The sequence below is a fragment of the Octopus bimaculoides genome, chromosome 5, assembly GCF_046866305.1.
Source record: "Octopus bimaculoides isolate indiv1 chromosome 5, ASM4686630v1, whole genome shotgun sequence".
Classification (NCBI taxonomy): Eukaryota; Metazoa; Mollusca; class Cephalopoda; order Octopoda; family Octopodidae; genus Octopus; species Octopus bimaculoides.
In genome coordinates, this window is record NC_142932.1 from 66,156,280 (window position 1) to 66,175,770 (window position 19,491).

Here is a 19,491-nt window from a genome sequence, read left to right on the forward strand (position 1 = left end):
GATACTAAATTTTGGATAATAAAGCAACAGATAAATATTACATAAGAAGCAAACCACATAAGCTGTATATATAAACATAGCAAAATAAAAATATTCAAACTTAAAAATGGGTAATGAACATAATGGAGGATGACACCAACTACAGTCAACATTATTCTTGCATTTCTGACACATTAAGCAAAAGTCTTTTATCATAGTAAGTGATTGAACAATACATTATGAATGGTATCAGGTAGATGGAAATTGCATCACATGACCTCTAGAAAGATGTGACCATGACAACTTTTCTAGTGTTGGCACCATGGAAAAACTCACTCTGTACACACGGAAAAGTAGATGGCAAATGAGTAGAAAAAGTATAGGGCTATGAATTCCATATAGATCTGACTTGCTGAGTATTATTCAATCTCTATAGAGTTTTTGTCATTAGTAAATGCACCCAGGTAGTTGACATTTCAAGAGCATCCAGCCGTAGAAACTTTCCCAAATGACATGTACATTCACCATAAATGAAATCAATAGTTCGTAATGACCGAGGACTCACATCTTCAACCTATACCAGCAAAGAAAGTAGACATAGAATGATGAAATGATGATGCGCATGATTGTGTGGAAAGAAGATTGTTTCTCAACTACATGGCTCCAGTGTGGTACCTTGGACAACTATCTTCTACTATAGCCCTGGTCCAACCAAAGTCTTGTGAGTAGATTTGGTAGAAAGAAACTGGGAGAAGCCCATTATGTATATACATATATAAATGAGTGTGGGTCTTTATGTTTGTCCCTCACTACAGCTTGACAGCCAATGATGGTTTACATTCCCATAGCTCAGCAGTTTGGCAAAAAGAGAATAAAATAAATACCAGGAAAAAATAAGTACTGGGGTTGAGTTGTTTGACCAAATCCAAGCACAGGGCATCACATTCAAGAATTTAACCCATGCCAGAATGGAAAGTGGATGTTAAATGATGATGATGATATGTATATATTTATACCTATCAGTGTCTGTCTACCTCATCCTCCTCATCATCATTTAATGCCTGTGCCCCATGCTGGGATGGGCTGGATGGTTCAACTGGCATGGGCAAGCTAGAAAGCTACACCAGGCTTCATTTGTCTGTTTTGACTTGGTTTCTAGGGCTGCATGCCTTTCCTAAAACCAACTACTATATAGAGTATATTAAGTGCTTTTTACATGGCATCAGCTTAGTCACCAGGTAGCTTGCAAGACAAAGACCTCTCAGCATATAAATACACACACACGCTCAACTATATATAAGCAAACATATATATATATAAATGAATTAAAGTTAAATAGGTATCATTACCATTATTAATAATAACGATGATAATAAAGTGGCTAGCAAGTTTACACCTTTATAGGTAAAATATAAAGAAAATTCAATAGGGTATTAAATTACCACTTGCTATAAACAGAGCCATCGCTCTAAAACCACAAATTACTATTAAAATATACATGGTGAATGCAATAAATATAACAGAAATAGACTTACCTTGTATGAACTACAGAAGTAAGGAATGCGTATATTCCGGGATCAATTGATTTCGCTTTCTGTATGAAAAATGATACTTAAGCTTGTCAGCCAGATGCTATAACAACTATTTCTGAAATATTCATCACATTACACTGTGTGCGTTCTTACATTTGAATGCACCCAAGGCATTCAAAACAAACATATTGCAAGCCAGTATAATTTAAAGTTGAATAGGTATCATTACCATTATTCATGATATTAATAAAGTGGCTAGCAAGTTTACACCTTACTTCTGCAGTTCATACAAGGTAAGCTTATTTCTGTTACGTTTGTTGTATTTGCTATGTGTATTTTAATAGTGAGTAATTTGTGGTTTTAGAGCGATGGCTCTGTTTATGCAAGTGGTATTTTAATACCCTATTGAATTTGTTTATATATATATATATATATATATATACACACACACACACGACAGAAGTAAATAGACATCCTTTTAATCATTGAAATTTATTTAAATCTGAAATTATACATTTAGATTATTTATTAATGTGAATATCTAATATTTAGTAGACATGTGAATATTTAATATTTAGTAGACATGCCCTTTACATTTGTCAATGCAAGGACCCTATTAGGCATGTTACTGATCAGATGACGGATATTCTCTTGCGGAATTTCTTGCCAAGTTTCATACAGTAATTTCAAAAAATCTGGCTTTGAAGATGCTTTCTTGTTCTTTTTACGAAGTGTCCTGTCCATTATGTCCCAGAGGTGTTCAATAGCATTCATATCTGGTGACTGGCTTGGTCATGGAAACTTTTTAATGCCATTCTCATCCAACAATTAGGTCATTTTAGCCATATGGCAAGGAGCCCATCTTCCATAAATAAAGAATCTTCTTTAATCATTTCACCACTGGAGAAGATTAGAAGGTGTCCTTTCTGTAATATGGACACATATGTATTTGAGTTTATGTTTCCCTCACACTCCACCACCTCTGATGAACCATGCTCCAAATTGCTCCCCAGACCATCACAGAATAGCTGCCCTGCTTCATTGTTGGCTGCAATCTTTCCACATCAAATTCTTGATCACAGAGTCTCCAGACCCACACTCAACCACTGTCAGGAAATACAACAAATCTGGACTCATCAAAGAATATGATAGTGTCCCAAAATGCTAGTGGCCTCTCCACCATCTCACTGGCCCAATCTTTTCTCTGCTTGATGTTGGCTGGTCAAAGAAGTGTCTTCCTTCTTGCTGCTCTGCCATAGTAACTAAGTTTGTGGAGATACATGACAGCTGTTCTGGGACTGACATCAACTCATTCTGCTATGTCAGAGGCCTTGCAATGAGGATTATCCTCCACACTTCTCTTAACAAAGAGAAGGATCCTGTCAGAGGGCCCTGGGGGAGGTGATGTAGACTCCTTCCCCTCTCTGGCGAATTGCACAATCACTCTATTAACTGTAGAAAGTGGGATCCCAAGGTTTTCTGTGATTTTACGCTATGTCCACCTTCAGAATGACCCACAAAATGGCCTCTCTGAAATTCAGACAGTTTCAAGGCTTCTTTTGTACATGGCATGATTAAACAGTCACATATAGAACCTGAAACATAAAAATGTCAATTAATAAAAATATAAACCATTACAAATTAGAATAAACATAAAATGATGTTTTATGAGGTGTCTATTTACTTCTGTCATGTGTGTGTATACACACAGACACAGACACACACAGAGAAATACATACATATATATGTATACATGTATGTATATAGTTCACAGATGAGATCTTGGACACAGTTGCTTCTATACCCACTCAAGTTTGAATATTTTGAGCAAATTAGACAGATCAATATATAAAGGAAAGGCAGCTGGTCCATCAGAAGTAAGTGTGGAAATGATAAGTGCAAGTGGAGAGATAGGGATTGTTGTGATGATGGAGCTCTGCCAGGGCATGCTGGATGGAAGAGGTATGCCAGATGAGTGGGCACTAAGTGTGGTGGTACAGATCTTTAAGGGGAAGGGGGATGCAATAAATTGTGGGGTGTATAGAGGAGTTATTGGAGTATGCAATGAAAATAGTGGAAAGGATGTTGGAGATGAGAATTCGGAAAGGGGTGGATGTGGATGAGATGCAATTTGGTTTTATGCCAGGAAGGGGGACAATAGATGCAGTGTTCATTGTAAGGAGATTGCAGGAGGAATACCGAGATAAGGGGAAGGAGTTATACATGTGCTTTGTTGATCTGGAGAAGGCATTTGATAGGGTTTCAAGGAAAGTGATTGAGTGGGCATTTGAGGAAGAAAGGTGTACTAGAGGTAATAGTGAGAGCAGTGATGAGTTTGTATGAGGTAAAACAAGAGTGAAAATTGGATCAGAGCTGTCGGAAGAGTTTGCAATAGTGGTTGATGTGGTGACGGAGAGTGGAAGAGAGGGACTGCTAATGGAGATACTGTATACAGATAACCTTGTTCTGATGAGTGAGATGATGGAGAAGTTTTGGAAATGGAAGGAGGCATTTGAAAGCAAGGGTTAGAAGGTAAACCTTGGGAAGACAAAAGTAATGGTGAGTGAAGTGGAAGGAGAAGTGTTAGTGAGTAAGGTGGATCCATGTGGTGTATGTGGGAGGAGGGTAATGGCAAATGCGGTGTTGTGTACAAGATGTGAGAAATGGATTCATGGTGGATGTACGAAAACGAAGGTAACCCCCAGACTGGCAAGAGAGTTTGTTTGTGGAAGATTTGGGAAAGGAGCTGGAGGCTAGTGAAGTCAGTGAAAATACTATGTGACAAGGTGGAGACGGTGGGAGGGTTTTGTTATTTGGGAGATAGGGTTGATGTAAGTGGTGGATGTGAAGCAGCTGTGACAGCAAGAGCAAGACTTGGCTGGGTGAAGTTCAGGGAATGTGGAGTGTTGTTATATGGGAAAAGGTTCTCATTAAAGATGAAAGGAAAGGTCTATAGGAGTTGTGTGAGAGTTGCAATGCTGTATGGGAGTGAGACATGGTGTTTGAGGGAGAGAAAGAGAGAGATGGCAGTTTTGAGAAGAACTGAGAGAGCAATGGTGAGAGAAATGTGTGGGGTGAAGCTGTTTGATAAGAGAAGGACTGAGGACTTGATGGGGATGCTGGGGTTGGAGGAATCAGTGGAACGGCTGGCAAGGGCTAATGGCGTGTGGTGGTATGGGCATATGCTGAGGAGGGATGAAGAGCATGTTCTAAAGAGAGTGTTAGAGTTTGAGGTAAATGGACAGCAAAAACGAGGTAGACTGAGGAAAATGTGGAAGGGACAGGTGGAGGAGATTGGGAAGGTTGGCTTGAGAAAGGAGGACACTCAAAACCAGGCAAGATGGCGAGATGGTGTGAGGGCAGTTGCTATGACATTGAGGTAGATCTGGCCACCTCCATTAACGGGGACAAAACCCAGATTCAAAATGATGGATGATGATGATGAATATATAAAGCATATTAAATACATGAAATACAAAATATGTATAGATGTACACATACAAAAGAGGTTGAACTTACACAGAGTACAACTGATATAGAAAATTAAATGGTTGGAAGAAAGGTATTACAAATCCAACAGCTATTTCTGGGAGCTCAGCGATCTGTAATAAAGTTTGCAGATTAATTCCATCAGAGAATGCACCCATATGGATGCATTTAACACAGGATGAGACGGGCCTCCGTCTTCAGGGAAGAGATCTTAGATTTGAGATCTTAAAGTAGAGAAGTTCAAAGATGGAATTCCATCTCCACATTTATATACATGTATATAGGTGCTTATCCCCAGATTTACATATATGTATATCGGTGCATAGCTTACTGGTTAGGGTGTTGAACTCAGGATTGTGAGATAGTGGTTTCAGTTCAAGGACTGGGTGGTACATTGTATTCTGAATAAAAGTGTTGATCTCATGTTACTCTGCAATTACTTTGACAACCAAAGTTGTCGAAGTAACTGCAAAGATTCAAATGTGATGACTGACAATAAGCCACTCAATAGGGTCAGGTCACTTAAATGTCTTTGGAAGTACAGTACTCTTGATGACAAAATCAACGTTGGAATATCTAAGGCCCCAAGTGCTTTTGGGAAATTTCTCATTGTTTGTGGGATGAACAAGGTGTCACAGTTTGAAAACTAAAATAAGTGTACACAAATCTTGTATTTTGAGCACACCCTTGAATGGGGTAGAAGCATGGACTCCCTACTACAGACATATAAAAGAACTTGAAACCTTTCACATATGCTGCTTGTGCAATATCTGCAACATAAAATGGAAAGATACGATATCAAATGTCAAAATTTTAGAAAAATGTGATATTCCTAGTATGAAGTAGAAGAATTCTGCAGTAAAGGAAGACTTCTCCTTAGGTATAAAGATCAATTTAACATCATGGGAAAGCCTAGATCAATCTGAGTTGTGTAAAATGAAGCATGATGCGTCTTAACAATTTGAGTTGAAGAAGCAGAACAATAAAAGAATTATATCCCGCAACCAATGGACACATTTGTCCAATCTCAGGCAAAATCAAAATCATCAGTGTTCCCATCGTGACTTTATAGCAAAATCCATACCAGGGCTCAAATTACATTCACACATCCAATGCAAACAGATACACTTTCTTTTATTTTTAATCCTTTTTAAAAAATTTTCCCTTCAAACACTCATACAATTGAAAATGATGGCAGTAAATATACATATATCTCTATTCTTATAAAAAGCAAAGTTTGTTTGTTTGTTTGTTTGTTTCTAAAATTGATAATATTTCAGGGTTTTCATGTCATTTAAATTAATTTGACCATTCCACAGATAACTGTGCACTTATTTTCTGAAAACGGATTGGTGGTAGTGGTGGTGGTGAGGGCAGAGTTGGTGGTGTATTGGCTCCTATTTCTAGCAATCCACATCCTATTTCACCATGATATCTATATCTCTATCCTTATAAAAAGCAAAGTTTGTTTGTTTGTATGTTGACTGCTGAAAACACTAAATAAAATTGATAATATTTCAGGATTTTCATGTCATTTAAATTAATGTGACCATTATAATTGTGCACTTATTTTCTGAAAACAGATTGGACACACACACACACACACACAAACACACAGTTGGTGGTATATTGGCTCCTATTTCTAGCGATCCACATACTGTCTATATATCCTTATAAAAAGCAAAGTTTGTTTGTTTGTTTGTTTGTATGTTGACTGCTGAAAACACTAAGTAAAATTGATAATATTTCAAGATTTTCATGTCATTTAAGTTTATTTCCCCATTCTGCAGATAACTGTGCACTTATTTTCCAAAAACGAATGGGGTGGTGGTGGCAGTTGGTGGTGTATTGGCTCCTATTTCTAGCAATCTACGTACTGTCTATTTCACCATAATGCTTTTTACAGAATGAAAGAATACTCCACCTATCACTCAATCCACCTCCAGCTTTCTCTAATTTTATACATTACATTTATTCCTTTGAATATAAATAAATGTATATTCTTTTATTCTGGTTTCAGCCAGAAGTTGATGCCATGCCTTTCAGTGTTTTCAGGTCTCCTTTTGGTACTGTTTTTGGTGAAGAAGTGAGTTGGATGAAGTTGCTCTTCTTTGTGCCTCTTGCTGGGATTTCAGATAGAAATTTCTCCAGGTGCTTTTTGAACATTTCCACATATACACCTAGCAGATCTCTTAGGTTCCTTGCCATGATGTTAAACAGTTGTGATTCCCTGAAACCCAAGCTGTTGCAAAACTGGTTCCTTATCTGAGATGAAGATGACAGTATCTTTGGTATTATGTGGTGCTGTCCAATTCAGTGGTTGGTATAATTTTTAATTCCTAAGTTGGGAACTAGACCTTCAGGATCTTCCATATGTATATCACTGCATACCTTTCTTGCCTTCTCTCCAGTGAGTATAGCTTCCCTGGAGAGAAGCTATTCTCAGTAGCTCATCTGTTTCACCAAGTCAATCTTTTTTGTATAGTGGCGCTGCATTGCCTCAAGTTCCGCCACCAATTTGATGTTCTGTGGCAACCACAGTTGGGAGCAGTAATCCAGACAACTGGACAAATGTCCACCATAGCAAGGTATCCTTATTTCTGGTTCTGAATGACCTATGGATCCATCCAGCTACCTGCCTGCACAGTGTTGCTATTGTGGCAATATGCACATGGGATGTTGCATCACTACTCATGTGGATTCCCAGGTCACACACCAATTCTAACTCAGGGATTGCACAGACCCCTGGTCCCATGTATTCTGACTGTAGTCTGTTTATGGACCGATAGCGGAGTGCTTGAAACTTAGCATTGAACTGCATGTTATTTTCATCAGCTCATTTATATACTGCATGCAGGTCATTTTACAGTTTTATTATGTCATCAGGGTCTGTGACTGCCTGAGATACTTTTGTATCATTAGCATAGCTGGTGAGAGTGGTTGACTCTATGGTTGATGGGATGTGTGAGAGAACCACTACAAACAATAGCGATCCCAGTACAGTTTCCTGAGGAAGTCTGCTGTGGATCGATGTCTTCCCAGAGAGAGAACATCACTGGCTGCAACTGCCTGACTTCTGTCCTTTAAAAGGTCATGCAGCCATTCTCCCAGTTCTCCAGTGATATCAAAGTCACATAGTTTGTGACATATCATCCCATGATCAACTTGGTTAAAAGATTTGGTAAAGCTGAGATACATCACATCCACATTTGAGTGGTTGAGCTGCTGTTTCAGTAACCAATCATAATAGCTAAAAATCATAAATACTTTTCCTTGGTGATTTCAATGCATGTGTAGGTTGTGATACATCCATATAAGTTGACATAATAGGGAAGCATGTGGTTGGCAAGGCAAACTCAAACAGCCATCTGCTGCTATTGCTTTGCAGTGAGTATGGATTTTTGATTACCAATACTATTTTCCAACTCCCCATCCACCATAAAAATACCTGGTAGCATATCCAATCAAACTATTTATCACCTCATTGATTACATAATTGTGAGGTCTCCCATGAGGGAAGATGTCCAAGTAACATATTCTTTTACTGGGGAATTTTACTATCTACAGTCCTATTTGTAACAATTGCACTCAACCAATTCAAAAAAATGGATGTGACAAAGCTGAGGAACAATGACAATTTAACCTCATTTCAAACAACCTGCAACAATAAACTTGCTGGCATCTCAGATAACACAGATATTGAATCAGCATAGTCTGCTTTTAAAAATGCTGTATTTGAGTCTCTTGTGAAATACTTGGGTATGTTAAGAGGAAGCACCAAGATTGGTTCAACTCAAATGATCCAAACATCCATTCTCTTTTGGACAATATGCACAAGTGCCACTGTCAATGGATGCCAAATAAAAACAATGCCACAAAACACAAGTTTAAAAGGCCAGAAATACATGCCAATCCCAACTGAGGCAAATGCAACAGATATGGTAGCAAAAGAAGGCATAAGAGTTGCAGAATGTTGCAGACAGATGTGACACTAGGCCATTCTATCAGAATTTAAAGGGTGTTTTTAGACTGTGTCTGGTGGCTCAACTCTCATACATTCAATTGAGGGTAATCTTCTGATATAAAAAGGAAATCACAAAGCACTAGGCAGAATAGTTTTCAAATGTTCTTAATATGGACTAAATTGTTCATGAAAAACTGATTAACAACCTTTCACAGAGGCCTGTCCTTGAAGAACTGTCAGTTGCTCCATCAAATGCTGAGATAAAAAAAGGCCATAAAACAGCTCATGAATGGAAAATTTTCTGGGAAAAATGGCACACCAGCTGAGATATATAAACGTGGTAACAGTCTCCTGCTGAACTCTTCTCCTTAATCTGGGAATCAGGATCAGTCTTACAGGGGTTTAAAGACACTTCTATTGTTCATCTTTATAAGCACAAAGACAACAAATGTGAATGTAACAACCATAGAGGTATCTCCCTTTTGTGTGTTGCCAGGAAGATCCTTGGAAGACTAAATGATGTCCTTGCCAGCTTAGCATTGCCTGAATCTTAGTGTGGATTTCGGGTTGGTAGAAGCACAGTGGATATGATTTTTAGCTGCAGGAAAAGGCTTGTGAGAACAACAGAGACCTAATTGTTACTTTTGTAGATTTAACTAAAACTTTTGACACCATATCTAGGGATGCTCTTTGGGTTGTCCTAAGAAAGCTAGGTGTCCCAGAAAAGATGCTCAATGTCATCATTTCTTTCTATCAAGGGATGATGGTTTCTGTCAGATCTAGCAGGAAAGTGTCCGATTCATTCTCAGTTTCAAATGGGATCAACACAAGGCTGTGTTCTTGCACTGCTTTTATTTGCTTTGTATTTCTCCATCATGTTGGAAACAACAGTTAAAGGTGTTAAACAAAGAGAAAAGTTTAAGTACACAACTGGTTGTGACTTGTTTAACCAACACGAGTGAGGGCGAGTGAGGTGGAGAAAAGTCCAATGAGAATATGGAACCTAATGTAAATTATATTTCACCATTGCAAACAATACTTAGTATTTTAAAAATAAATCAGGAAAGATAAGTTTTGCATAGGTTAATAGGTGTGTAAATCTTGTAATAGAAAATTTATGAAGTCAATGTGCCAGAAGAAAAAAAAACTAGATAGAACGGAGTGAAAAAACATTATGGACTCATGTTTACTAAAAAGCTGTAGGTACGACAACAAGAAATAAAAATAATTGAGAATATAAGGAAAAGTGGGAAATATGACAACAAATATGAAGATTAAGGAGGTATTATACTTACGAAGTCCACTGTTCAGGAAACTAAAAAACATTTATGGAAAAGTAGTAAGAAAAAATATCAAAGAGGTTGAGTAATAATTATCGAGGGGGTGAAAAAAGTTGAAATTAGACTAGTGTAGGGGAGATAAACTAGATAAAGTAGTGAGCTGAGTTTTTTTTTTTTAGAGGTTGGAGGAAAAAAAAATATATATAAATACCTATATGTGTGTGTATATATATATATATATATATATATATATATATATATATATATATATATATATATATCAGTTTAAATAAGAGCTATAACGCAATGCATTGTAAAAAACTTTTTAATAACCTATGATCATTTCGATGCAATAGCCTGACTCACTCCTGTATGTTATAAAATATGGAATATTGTATCTCCTCAGGGTCAGATTTGATTAATTCATAGCAGACAGTAAAAAACAGACAACATTAATAGTTGTCCTTAAATTACGTGTGTATAAACAGGTTGAAATGGCATGAAACATATTGACACTGCATACAATATCGGTTACGAAAACTGTTACATAGTAGAGTAAGTAAGTAAGTAGTGTTGTTAAGTTAGGATATTAACCTAGGATGTTAAGTAGCGAATGAATAAGGGATGCTGTAAATTTCAATAAAAACCGTTGGACTTTTGAAAGTAAATAAAACGAAGAAAGAAAATAAACTGCTATATACTATAAAAAAAATTTTTTTTATAAGTTAATGGTCAAAGAGGTAAATCTAGTAAATAATACTTATGTAAAATATAATCTACTCAAATGTACATAATCATATCAAATAATTATATTTCATTTAAAGTTTAGAACAGTAATGAGACTTTTTATGGTTATGTAAACAAGATAAATTAGAGAGTATAAATTGTAAATAATGAATAATAATAAGTAAAATAAATTAGGTTACATTCAGATTGCAGCTATCAAAGTTTAAGAAAAATTATAATATATTAACTTAGTAATGGGGTTCAAATACAATATTAAAGATAATATCAAAAGAAGGAACGGATTTAATCGATAACGTAAAAAGTAAACAAATATTACAATATAATCGTTATTATCTCACATATAAATATAACTGAAAAATTAAGTAAAACTATTATGATGTAAGTAACTAGCTTAAAACAACACCGTTATATCAAATAATTCATTAGATACTTGAGAACAAAAACCCAACTCACTTAAAAATTTTTTATCTGTAATATATTATAATAAAATTAAAAATTATTTGTTTATTTTCTTTAACTTAGGCAACATTTGAGTTACAACATAATTTTGTTTACTTTCTGAGAATTCTCACTGTAATTTTCATTTAACTTTTATTACAACGACCACTTAGCTCTGATTCTCTTTAAAAATAGAAACCTTTACGAACCTCCCCCCCTTCTTTTCATTATCGTTTCGTTTCTTCTCTTCGCTTTATCTCTACAACTCTTTGAATTACAAATCCCATTTAGAATTACGAATTTTCCTTTTTCATTTTTCCATTCTCGTTCTCCTACACATCTTCGTTACCTGCTCCCACTCTTTTTCATAAGTACCGCTTCCTCTCTCTCTCTCTCTCCCTTTATCTCTTTACACCTATCTCTCTCCCTCTCTGTCTTCCATATCTTACTCTTTTTCTCATCTCCCTCCCTCGCTTTCATATCTTCCTCTTCTTTCCATATCTCACTCCTTTTTCTCATCTCTCTCCTTCGCTTTCATATCATCCTCTTTTCTCAGTTCTCTTCCCTTTCCATTGCATCTCACAACGCGTTCCTCTCCTTCTGTCACTTCAACCTTTCCCTCATACACTTTTCATTTCCCCCTCTTCTCAGTCCGTGTCTCCCTTCCTCTCACATCCTTCATCCTTTCTTGTTTCTTCCTCTTTCTCTTCCCATCCTCTCCCTCCCTCTGTCTCTCTTTCTCCTCCCATCCTCTGTCTCTCTTTCTCCTCCCCTCCTCTCCTTCACTGTCTCTTTCTCTCCCCCTCCTCTACCTCCCTCAGTCTCTCTAACACCCCCTCTCTTCCTCCTATCACCCTCTCTTTTTCCTTCATATCTCACTCTCTGTTTCCTTCATATCTCCCTCTCTCTTTCCCTATTCCCCCCCCCCTCTGTGTTTCTTCGTTTCTACCTCCCGCTATCTTTCACTTCCTCTCTATCCTCTACTCCCCTTCTGAGCTTAAAAAACGAAGATGGCACCAAAGTGGGAAAAGAAAGAGTTAGATCTTCTGTTGCGAGCATGGATGATTGCTAGTGGCGATCCCCCAAACAACATCACTGCTGCACTGAAGAATAATGGCTTTCACAGAACCACTGAACAGATAGAGCGGAAGAAGAATGAATTCCTCCGCTCGTATGCACTCATCAGACCACACATGGACACCCTAGATGTCATAATCGAAAACCATTGTGGAAAGGCTGATAAGGATGGAGAGGAGGAAAAGGAAAAAACACCCGGAAGTCTCTCTGACCCAGTGGCTCCTCAAAAGAATGGAACACCCACTCCTATGAACAACCAGGCAGAAAAGGATAGTGGAGCCAAGGAAGCAGCAAAAATAGAAGCCCCTCTGTGCCAGTGGTCCCACAAAGGAAAGGAGCCCTCACCCCAATAGATAACCAGTGGAAAACAGTACCCAAAGAAATTTGGAAGGCACCCAAAAACTTGCAAATTTTACCTGCAAGGCAAATGTTGGCATGGGGAAGACGGCAAAAACTGCCGGTTTGCCCACCCGACACCCCGCCAAAACTACAAAGGTTTAAAGGATAAAAACTTCCCTGAGGAAAGACGACAGATGTCCCCAAGGAGAAAATTCAAGGACGTGCACTCTTCAGAAATCATACGCAACGCAGCAGCTGAGCAAGAGTCTTTTTTGTGCATGGCGCAAAAGATTATGCAGCAGCTGACGTGGCTACGCCAAGCACAGACGAGGAACCTTGCCCCCCACTGCGCAACACCACCACAGCCAACAGACATGGGATGGCCTCTCCTAACGCCTGCACAGGCATCACGCCAATATTTTTACTAAATATTGGGGGCCTGTTGCATTATAATAATAAAAGCAAAATTTCTTTCCTGAGAGACCTTGCTGCATGCAATCAAGCCCTATGCATAGCACTCGTGGAAACTCACCTCAGCCCTGATATAGAGGATGCAGAAGTACACGTACCAAAATATGTCATACTGCGAACAGACAGAAGGGAAAGGAGCTATGGTGGAGTTGCTGTATACATTCGTGACGACCTCACACCCCAGGTCTTACTGTCATACTCAAATTCGGTATGCGACACCCTAGTTGTATACATAAGACAACATAATATAGTCATATGCAATACATATTGCCCACCGGATGCTCCAAACCACATAGGCAATCTTCAAATTTGCCTCACTAGAATTAAAGAAATCCTCATGAAACTGGAACACCATGTGACCATATTTCTTATGGGTGATTTCAACTTCCCCAACGTCAAATGGCCCGAAGGTCTCATACTCTCAGGAATGACTTATCGCGAGCAAGCACAGGTGGAATGCCTGCTCAACCTCACCAATGCCCTATTCATGGAGCAAGTTGTTCTCAGACCAACTAGAGCGAATAACATTCTGGATCTCTGCTTCACGAACAATGCGGACATCATTCATGATGTGAAAGTGACGCCGACATTAGTTTCGGATCACAACATAATAGAGCTGTCTATGTTTGGGCCAAAAGAAACCAGAGACATACAGCCTAAAGGAAGCACCCAAAATCTCTCCAATCTGAACTTCCACAAAGCGGACTGGAAATCGATTCAGAAAGAGATCCTCAGAGAGGATTGGCCAAAATGTCTCTCCACACCAGACATTGACATGAAACTAGAATGTTTCATGTCTACTGTGCAAGCCATAAGCCAGAAATATGTCCCAGAGCACAAGGCCAAAACAAATAGGAACAAGATTCCAAGGGAGAGGAAAATCCTCATGAGACGACAGACAAAAGTTGCAAATCGACTCAACCAGCATCCCAAGAATGGCCAAAGGTCCCGCCTAAAAACGACACTGATGGAGATCGAAAAAAGGCTGCAACAATCCTATGTGAAGGAGAGAGCAGACAAAGAAGCCTGGGTTATAAAAAACATTAAGTCAAACCCAAAGGCCTTCTTTCATTACGCAAAAGAAACAGCCTCAGTACGCTGCAAGATTGGACCCCTCTTCGAAAAGGATGGCTCCCTCACAGACAGTCCAACTAGGATCAGTGAGGTACTGAATGAGCAATTCAAAAGTGTCTTCACCACTCCATTGGAGCACAGACAAATGAACAAACCAGTGGACTTCTTTGCTACCTCCCCTATAACCAGTGAGGCAATTACGATGGAATACATCAACATTAGCGAAGAAGATGTACTACTAGCTATGCATGAAGTGGACACAAACTCAACTGCTGGCCCTGATGGTTTCCCAGCAATCTTCCTTAAATCGTGTAACCATGCCCTGACAAAACTCCTCCAGATCCTCTTCCAGAGCTTTCTCGCAAATGGCAGACTGCCAAGCAAGCTGAAGGAGGGAATAATATGCCCAATCCATAAAGGGGGAAGCAGAGCAGATGCCAAAAACTATAGGCTTATCTCTCTGACTTCACACATCAGCAAAGTCATGGAAAGGATAATCAGAGGAAAACTAATCGCATTCCTTGAAGAAAATAAATTGCTGAGTGATACCCAACATGACTTTCGACCAGGTAGGAGCTGCCTGACCCAGCTCTTACAACATTACGACTGGGTGTTTAGGCAGTTACTCAACAACTCAAATGTGGACGTAAATGCCTTGATTTTGCAAAAGCTTTTGACAAAGTGGATCATGGTGTGATATGCCATAAACTGCGTGATCTTGGCATAGCTGGAAAACTTGGAGAGTGGTTACATGACTTTCTGAAAGATAGAAGTCAGGCAGTAGTGGCTAATGGAGCCACCTCTATGAAAACACAAATAATGAGCGGTGTTCCACAGGGCACTGTCTTGGGACCATTGCTTTTTATAGTCGCTCTCTCAGATATGCCTTCAAGTGCCCGGATAGCCACTCTTGCAAGCTACGCAGACGATACAAAAGTCTCGCAGAAAATACAGAACTCCAGTGATGTTGCACACCTGCAGCAGGAATTGGACTCAGTTTACAGATGGGCTGAGGACAATAATATGCAGTTTAATGCTGAAAAATTCCAAGCCCTGCGCTACCAACATCCAAAACTGAATATGAAACTTACAGAGTACACTGGTCCACAGGGAATTTCAATCCCAGAGCCTAAATCAGTGAGAGACCTGGGTATCGACATGAGTGATGATACCTCTTTCCAAGTGCACATTACCAGAATGGCAACAAAGTGCAGACGATTGGCTGGATGGATCCTGAGAACATTCAGAACCAGAGATAAGGAAACCATGATGATCCTCTGGAGGACATTCGTCCTCAGCCGCCTGGATTACTGCTCACAGCTGTGGTCATCCACCAGTCTGAAATTAACAGCAGACCTTGAAGCAATCCAGAGGAGATTCACAAAGAAGATTGTCTCTTTGCAACTGCTCAGCTACTGGGAAAGGCTGAAACAGCTAAGACTCTACTCCCTGGAGAGAAGGCGGGAGAGGTATGCAGTAATATACATCTGGAGGATCCTGGAAGGAATTGTGCCAAATTTTGGCATTGAAAGCTACAGCAATGCCAGAACGGGACGACACTGCATAGTGCCAAAGATCACAGCAATGCCATCGCGCTTCAGGACCAGTTACTGCAACAGCTTGGGATTCAGGGGCCCACAGCTTTTTAATATTCTCCCAAAGAGCCTGAGGAATCTGCACAAAGTAGATGTAGGAGTTTTTAAATCAAAGCTGGACCTCTTCCTATCGAGAGTCCCAGATGAACCTACCTCGCGGCAGGAGGTGCAAATGAGGGTTGCTAAATCAAACTCCATTCTTCACCAAGTGCCACATATTGTAAGAGGCTCCCTGTAATAACAGTGTAGCAACACGGTGGTGCATCAGCATGGCCGCAGCTCTAAGCTGAAACTACTCTGCTACTCTTTCTCTTTACACAGCGCTGGTCACGTGTGTCCAGCTGCTATTTCTTTTCGTTCTTGGACTCCCCAAGCTCGCATGTACTTCTTTGCCCCTCCTGTTCGTGCTTCACAGCGTTCAATACATACACACTTCACGTCGGGCTGTACAGCCTTTTTGCTTGTTTGTTTATTCACCGTTTCGTTTTCCTGTCTTGTTTTCCATCTGCCACTACCCTCCACGAAAATAATTTAATTTGTGTTCGTGGGAAGAACCATTTCAACGATGCGTACTGCCTTAATTCTTCGAAACTCTGGTGTTTTAATGGTGGCAGCTGATGAAGGAGATGTTTCTATGTGGCTTGCTTGTTTGTTGTACCTTGTTTATCATTTTGTCCATGTTCTTTTGCTACGTCATGTACCCAGTTATGTATCTATATGTACATGTAGATGAAGGTATGTACATACATGTACATATATATGCATATACTCATATATTGCTTATATATATATGTGTGTGTGTGTGTGTGTGTGTGTGTGTGTGTGTGTGTGTGTATGTATATATATATATATATAAATGTGCGTGTGTGTGTATATATGTATGTGTATAGTGGAGGTGCAATGGCCCAGTGGTTAGGGCAGCGCACTCTCATTTGTAGGATCGTGGTCTTGATTCCCAGACCGGGCGCTGTGAGTGGTTATTGAGCAGAAACACCTAATGTCTAACGAGGCTGCGGCAGGAGGTGATGGTGAACCCTGCTGTATTCTTTCACCACGACTTTTTCTCACTCTTTCTTCCTGTTTCTGCTGTACCGGTATTTCGAAGAGGCTAGCCTAGTCACACTGAATCTCACCAAGAACTACATTAAGAGTACACATGTCAGTGGAGAGCTCATCCACTTGCACGTTAATTTCACGAGCAGGCTGTTCTGTTGATCGGATCAACTGGAACCCTCGTCATCATAACCGAGTGCATGTAAAAAAAAACAGGATAAACAAGTGTTTATCAGGAACCAATGCAAATAATCAGAAAATGGAGAAAACCTCAGATTAACAAACACATCGATTGGACTACATTTATAGCTTATTTTTTAATACAAAGCATGACATAACAAATAAGTGATGTAAAATATCTTACGGCCGTTTCCGATCCGTTGCCAAAATGCTGTCTATAAATAAATGCGAGAATAAAGTTCTTCATCTTCATAGGATATTCGAATTAAGGCACGGAGCTTTATCAGAGTAAAAAACAAGAGCATACAATATAAACAAAAGGAAGGAGGAAAAGGAAAGGAAAACATGGCCTAGACAAAAAGTCTAGAAGCCCAATATGTTAAAAGCATATAACTTACCATCTAGGGTCTATGAGGTCCGTAGGTAAAAGAGTGAGCTAGTAATGGTGTAGGGAATACTACAATTTATTAACAAGTAGATGCAAGTAAAAGGAGGGGCCCAGGATGTTAAAAAAAAAAAGCAGTTATCAAGAAAATGTATATAAGGAAAATACTAACACAATTATCAAAGGGCAGTACCCATGCTAACAAAGTAAACATGAGTAAATGTTAATTACTGTAGGGTGCTGAAGAAAATTTACTCACAGGGATTAATACTGAGAATCCCACCTATGGTCCACAATGGGGCAAGTCTAAGTCCAGTGGTCTCTACAATTAATTATAATCTGAACCTGTTAATAAATTGTAGTATTCCCTCGACCATTACTAGCACACTCTTTTACCTACGAACCTCGTAGACCCTACATGGTATACACATGTGTATATATATATATATATATATATATATATATATTTTGTATGTATATATATGTGTGTATATATATATATATGTGTGTGTGTATATATATATGTGTGTGTGTGTGTGTGTGTATATACATATATGTGTGTGTATGCATATATATATATGTGTGTGTGTGTGCAGGAGTAGCTGTATGGTAAGTAGCTTGCTTACCAAACCCATGGTTGTGGGTTCAGTCTCACTGCTAGGCACCTTAGGCAAGTGTCTTCTATGTAGCCTTGGGCTGACCAAAGCCTTGCGAGTGGATTTGGTGGATAGAAACTGAAAGAAACCTGTTGTATATATATATATATATATATATATATATATATATATATATATATATATATATATATATATATGTATGTATGTGTGTGTATATGTTTGTGTGTCTGTGTTTGTCCCCCCCAACATTGCTTGACAACCGATGCGGGTGTGTTTATGACCCCCGTAAATTAGCAGTTTGGCAAAAAAGGCCGATAGAATAAGTACTAGGCTTACAAAGAATAAGTCCTGGGGTCGATTTGTTTGACTAAGGGCGGTGCTCCAGCATGGCTACAGTCAAATGACTGAAACAAGTAGGATATGTATAGATATATACATATATATATATATATGTATTTATATATATACATGTATATATACGTATATACACATGTATGTATATATATATTGATGTAATCTTCCTTGTGTGGAGGCACAATGGCCCAGTGGTTAGGGCAGCGAACTCGCGGTCATAGGATCGCGGTTTCGATGCCCAGACCGGGCATTGTGAGTGTTTCTTGAGCAAAAACACCCAAAGCTCCACAAGGCTCCGGCAGGGGATGGTAGTGAACCCTGCTGTACTCTTTCACCACAACTTTCTCTCACTCTTACATCCTGTTTCTGTTGTGCTTGTAATTCAAAGGGTCAGCCTTGTCATGCTGAATATCCCCGAGAACTACGTTAAGGGTACACATGTCTGTGGAGTGCTCAACCACATGTACGTTAACTTCACAAGCAGGTTGTTCCGTTGATCGGATCAACTGGAACCCTCGTTGTCGTAAGCGACGGAGTGCCAAATCTTCCTTGTGTAGTATTGCTGAACCACCTCCAGTTCTGGTATTAATCCTACAGTATAGGGTGACCACAGAATTCCTCTGTTATTGCCTGGAGGACTATGATGAATAAAAGGGGACTGAGGACTGATCTTTGGTGAACCCCTACTTCTACCTGGAATTCTTCAATATACTCATTGCCAACCCTCACCTTACTGACAGTATCCCTGTCCAGGGCTTGTATGGCTTTTACCAACCACTCATCTCACCCTAGATTCTGCACTGACCACCAAATAAGGGATCGGGGGATAACAGACATGTCATAACAGTTGTTTTTGCTTTTAACCTTACCGTCATTCAAATATGTGAAGATTGTTAAGGTTGTTGCCTCTACTAGGC

At 39.1% G+C, this 19,491-nt stretch overlaps 1 long non-coding RNA gene across 1 annotated transcript in view; it reads right to left on the minus strand.

Annotated features, from left to right (window-relative positions):
• The window catches only part of LOC106869161 (uncharacterized), a 40,137-nt gene that overhangs the window by 8,049 nt on the left and 12,597 nt on the right, over positions 1 to 19,491 (minus strand). The window contains exons 2-3 of the long non-coding RNA XR_001409378.3: positions 17,403 to 17,496; positions 10,260 to 10,279 (exon numbers count right to left, since the gene is read on the minus strand). This is a non-coding gene — a long non-coding RNA (uncharacterized LOC106869161). The remainder of the gene's footprint in view (positions 1 to 10,259; positions 10,280 to 17,402; positions 17,497 to 19,491) is intronic.